Source organism: Dromiciops gliroides, chromosome 2, assembly GCF_019393635.1.
Source record: "Dromiciops gliroides isolate mDroGli1 chromosome 2, mDroGli1.pri, whole genome shotgun sequence".
Classification (NCBI taxonomy): domain Eukaryota; kingdom Metazoa; phylum Chordata; class Mammalia; order Microbiotheria; family Microbiotheriidae; genus Dromiciops; species Dromiciops gliroides.
The window spans coordinates 247738-253375 of record NC_057862.1 but is presented as its reverse complement, the minus strand read 5'-3'; the positions used below and the strand labels follow the sequence as shown (position 1 = coordinate 253375).

The following is a 5638-nucleotide window of genomic DNA, read 5'->3' as shown; positions in this document are numbered from 1 at the left end:
ATGACCTTCATTTCTATACAGATGACAGACACCCAAAGCTATACATCTAGCCTTCCTCTTTCTTCCAAGCTCTCTCAAGTCCAATATTGACGGCCATTTTTTGATCATTCCAAACTACATTTCCCATAGACAACTCAAAATCAGCATGTGCAAAATGGAACCTATTATCATTCCTTCTAAAGCTAACTCCGTCTACACTTCCCCATTTCTGTTGAGTGTACCATTGTCCTTCCACCCTCTTCCCCCCCTCTCCATCAGTTTCCAGGTCTTGGTGATTTCAATTCCATCACATCTAGAAATCAAAGTCTTCTCCATCCCGACAGCTTCTGCTCCAGGTCTCACCCTCACCTCGGGGACAATTACAGTGGTCTCCTCATTGGGTCGTTTTCAATGTTTTTCATCAGCAGATTTATGAAAACCCATTCTGTTCCAAGCTATCCACTCTTCTTTTGTCTTCCAAATTAGATGCCTGAGAACCTTTTCATGGGAACATTTCCGAATTTGCAGTTAACTCTGATCAGTCACTAAACATTTACTAAGCTACCTCTGTGTGCTAGGTACTGTGCTAAGCACTGGGGCTACAAAAAGGTCAAGAAGATATTCGCTGCCTTTGAGGATATGACATCTAATGGGGGAGCAACATAGAAGCTATATGCAGGACAAAGAGGAGATCATGCACTAGAGTTAAGAGGATTAGGAAAGACTTCCCAAAGAAGAAGGGATTTTGGGGGGACTTAAGGAAGCCAGGGAGGCTTGGAGTTGGGGAGGAGGGGGGAGAACATTCCAAGCATGGAAGACAGTCAGAAAAAATTGCCCAAGATGAAAGATGAAGAGTCTTGTCTTGTTTGTGGAGCAGCTGGGGGTGGGGTGTGGGGGTGTGGGGGTGTGGGGGTGTCTGATGTCACTGGACTGAAGAGCCTGGGGGATAAAAAATCTGGAAAGGTAAAAGGGGCCTGGGTAACAAAGGGCTTTTGTACCTGATGTGGAAATTTATTTTGATTTGGGGACCCTACCTTTGGGCTGAGATTAGAAAGCCTTGGGCCCTCAGGGTTTTTTCTGTGTGAGGGGCTGGTGCCCCTCCCCCTCAGCTTCAGCTGAGCCAAAAAGCCCCGTGGGCTGAGACACTAGGTCAGACAGCTGGGGGAAAAAGCCCCAGCTCCCTCTGCCCTGAGAGGATCTATCCCAGAGATCCCAGGCTTGTTCAGGCTGGCCTCTGTCGTAGCCCACACAGAGGTCCCTGGGGGCACAGCAGGGGGCACAGGCCCCTGGAGCCCTGGGTGTGGTACAGAGCATCCCCTCCAGCTGCAGCCCTAGTTTGGCTGGCGGATTAGCTTGGTGTGTGTGGGGGCGCAGGGAGCCTGAGATTTGAGGGGTGAGAAGGAACATATATAAAGGGAGAACGCCAGAGGACTAGGAGGAAGGGAGAGGCCGGAAGGTTAAGAGGTTGGAGAGGTATGGACAGAAAGGGGCTACAAGGATGCTAAGGAGACTGAGACTATGTAAAGAGAGGAGGAGATGGTACAGGAGGTTAGAGAAACCGAAGGACAGCAGAGAGCACAGAAGCGGTCAGCGCAGGGTACAGGTTGGAGAAAGCGAAGTTGGAGAAAGCAAGGAGGCCAGGGGGATGCTGGAGCACTAGGAGAACTCTAAAAGAAGGTCTGTTGGTACACAGGAGGAGGCTAAAAAAGTTCCAGGTACAGCAGGTGGAAAGAGACGTGCCAGAACACAATCAGGTTGTACATTTTATTTCCCTGTATTCTTTTTTATTTTTTAGTTTTTTTTTTTTTGGCGGGGCAATGGGGGTTAAGTGACTTGCCCAGGGTCACACAGCTAGTAAGTGTCAAATGTCTGAGGCTGGATTTGAACTCAGGTACTCCTGAATCCAGGGCCGGTGCTTTATCCACTGCACCATCTATCTGCCCTATCGCCATCTACCTGCCCTGTATTCTTAATTTTAAATTGTACCTCATAAATAAACTCTCTGCTGTTAAAATGGAAGAGGCTTCTTAAACTTTTGCTTACAATTTGGGAGAGGTGTGGAGAAATTTTTAAATGGCCTGTACTAAGTTAATAGCAATCAGATAGCCAGTGAGTCAAAAGGCCACAGATTAGTCCTCCAGTCAGATTAGGCCCCCCAAATTAGGCCCAGCTAGTCAGCAAAATATTTCTACACTGAGGAGCAACTGGTGTTTATTGACTAGGAGACTGATGCAATCAGAGCAGAGCTCTAGAAAAGTCACTCTAGTGACTGAATGGAGGATGGGTTGGAGTGGGGAGAGACTGGGGACAGGCAGCACCCTCCCCTCCCCCCCCCAGCAGCTAATGCAGTGGTCCAGGTATGAGGTGACCAGGGTGGGGACCAGGGTGGGGACAGAAAGAAGTGGATTCAGGAAATGTTTCAGAGGTGAAATTGGCATGAGGTGTGTGAGAGAGAGTGACAGGTCCAAGATGTCATCTAGTTTGTGAGTCTGAGGGTGTGGGAAGATGATGTTCTCAACTGTAATAAGGAAGGTGGGTGGGGAGGGTTTGGGGGAAAGATAATAAGTTTAGTTTTGGACATGTCTAGTTTAAAACGTCTACTGGACATCCATTTCAAGATGTCTAAAAGGCAATAAAAAATGAGAGATGAGGTGAGTAGAGAGGTTAGGACAGGAAAGGTAGATTTGAGAATTGTCAGCACAGAGGTGGTCATTAAATGCATGGGAACTGATGAGATCATCGAGTCAGGTAGTATAGAGGGAGAAGAGGGCCCAGGACAGGCTCTGTCAGAGGGTATGAGCTGGGTGAGGATCCAGCAAAGGAGACAGAGCAGGGGTGGTCAGAGAGGGAGGAGGAGAACCAAGAGACAGAGGGGGATGCCATGAAAATCTCAAGAAGAGACTATCAAGGAGGAGAGAGTGACCAACAGTGTCAAAGGCTACAGAGAAGTCAAGGAGAATGAGGATTGAGAAAAGGCCCTGGGCTTTGGCAGCCAAGAGATCATTGGTTACTGTGGAGAGGGCAGTTTGGGTAGGATGATGAGGTCAGAAGTCAGACTGTAAGGGGTTAAGAAAAGAGTGAGAGGGGGCATCTAGGTGGCGCAGTGGATAGAACACCGGACCTGGATTCAGGAGTACCTGAGTTCAAATCCAGCCTCAGACACTTAACACTTACTAGCTGTGTGACCCTGGGCAAGTCATTTAACCCTCATTGCCTCATTAAAATAAATAAACAAACAAACAAACAAATAAATAAATAACATTCAAAAAAAAAAAGAGTGAGAGAAGAGTTCAGGAAGAGAAGGGTTTTATAAGGGAAGGCAGAGGGAGAGGTTAAAAGCCATGTTATCTTTGGATGACATGAACTCAACCTAGAGAATACATCCTGGGTGAATTTGCCTGGCTAACCCCTTGCAAGCGCAGAATCACAGAATTCAAATATTTGAGATTATGGGGGGACTTCATTGACCATGAAGCACAGCCCATCCCTCAAAAGGTACCCTTCCTATCACATATACCTGTGGCTATTCAGCTTCTGCCTAGCGACTCATCCCATGCCAAGGCTACCTGATTTAATTTGGGAGAACACTAATTGTTCAGAGATTTTTCTTGATGTCAAGCCAAAATGTCCTTTTTGCAGCTTCTGCCCAACACTTCTGGTTTTGCTTTCTAGAACAAGTCCCAGGAGGGTTGCACAGGACAGTCCTTATGCCCCAACTCCAATTCTACCATTAACCAATTCTCAGAAGATGTGTCCTCGAGACCCTTCACCAGCCTGGTGACTTTCCTCAGGACACTCTCTCCTGACTGCTCTCCTCAGAATCTCATACAGTATTCTGTCTGACCAGGTCAGAGTCTTGGGTGGGGGACAACATTGACTCCAGGGTGGCTGAAGCTGGCTCTTGGATTTCAGTGCCCAACTAACTTGGCAGATGCCAAGTTAGAACTTGATTCATTGCTTTGATTGACTTAGAAATATAGACTTAGAAAGTGATGTCAATAATACACATTAAAAAAACCCAATAAACAAAAAATAAATGTTTTATAGATACCATCCCTTCATGTTCAATTCACACCTGTGCCTGCTATCTAAGTATATTACATTCAGCTGCACTAATACTGAGAAAGCTCTTATGATTTAGAAGTATTTTCTTCCCATGTAGGAATGTAAACGGTTTAACCTTTTAACATCTCTCATGATTTCTTTTTCCTGTTTACCTTTTTATGCTTCTCTAGGGTCTTACATTTGAAAGTCAAATTTTGTATTCAGTTCAGATGTTTTCATCACAAATACCTGAAAATCCTCTTTTTCATTGAAGTCCCATTTTCCCCTGAAAGATTATAATCAGTTTTGCTTGGGTAGGTGATTTTTGGTTGTAATCCCAGTTCCTTTGCCCTCTGGAATATCATATTCCATGCCCACCAGTCCTTTAATGCAGGAGCTGCTAGATCTTGTGTTATCCTGACCATGGCTCCACAGTACTTGAATTATTTCTTCCTGGCTGCTTGCAATATTTTCTCCTTGACCTGGGAGCTCTGGATTTTTGTTATAATGTTCTTGGAAGTTTTTCCTTTTGGGATCTCTTTCAGGAGGTGATCAGAGGATTCTTTCAATTTCTATTTTACCTTCTCCTTCTAGAATATCAGGGCAATTTTCCCTGACAATTTCTTGGAAGATGATGTCTAAGCTCTTTTTTTGATCATGGTTTTCAGGTAGTCCAACAATTTTCAGATTATTTCTCCTGGATTTATTTTCCAGCTCAGCTGTCTTTCCAAGGAGCTATTTCACATTGCCCTCTATTTTTTAATTCATTTGGATTTGCTTTATCATGTCTTGATTTCTCCTAAAGTTATTAGCTTCCATTTACTCAATCCTAATTATTTTTTTAAAATTAATTAATTTATTTTTGGTGAGGCAATTGGGGTTAGGTGACTTTCCCAGGGTCACATAGCTAGTATGTGTCAAGTGTCTGAGGCCGGATTTGAACTCAGGTCCTCCTGAATCCAGAGCTGGTGCTCTATCTACTGTGCCACCTGGCTGCCACTCAATCCTAATTCTTAAGCAATTATTTTCTTCAGAGAGCTTTTGTATTTCCTTTTCCACTTGGCCTTTCAAGATGTTGACTTTTTTTCATGCCTTTCCTGCATCAATCTCATTTCTCTTTCCATTTTTTATTCTACCTCTCTTACTTTTTCTTCAAAATCCTTTTTGAACACTTCTATGGCCTGAGACCAATTCATATTTTTCTTGGAAGTTTTGTATGTAAGAGCTTTGACTTTGTTATCTTCTTCTGAAGATGTATTCTGATCTTCCTTGTCACCAAAGAAACTTTCTATGGTTTGCATTGTTTTCCTGTCTGTTAATTTTCCTAGCCTATTTCTTTCTTTTTTTTTTTTTAGTGAGGCAATTGGGGTTAAGTGACTTGCCCAGGGTCACACAGCTAGTAAGTGTTAAGTGTCCAAGGCCGGATTTGAACTCAGGTACTCCTGACTCCAGGGCCGGTGCTCTATCCACTGCGCCACCTAGCTGCCCCAAAAACATGATTAGATGCTACAGAGTAGGTGGCAATGCCTTAACCGTATATGTGTTGTAAAGGCCACTAGGACCTCTTCCATCCTTATCAAGGGGAATGCTAACCTTCTCTCCTTTCGTACAACAT

General features: G+C 44.4%; 1 non-coding gene across 1 annotated transcript; it reads right to left on the bottom strand.

Annotated features, from left to right (window-relative positions):
- Window positions 1–5510: 5510 nt before the first annotated feature.
- LOC122745131 lies at window positions 5511–5638 on the bottom strand. Its single transcript, XR_006355416.1, has one exon. It is a non-coding gene; the product is annotated as a U6atac minor spliceosomal RNA (small nuclear RNA).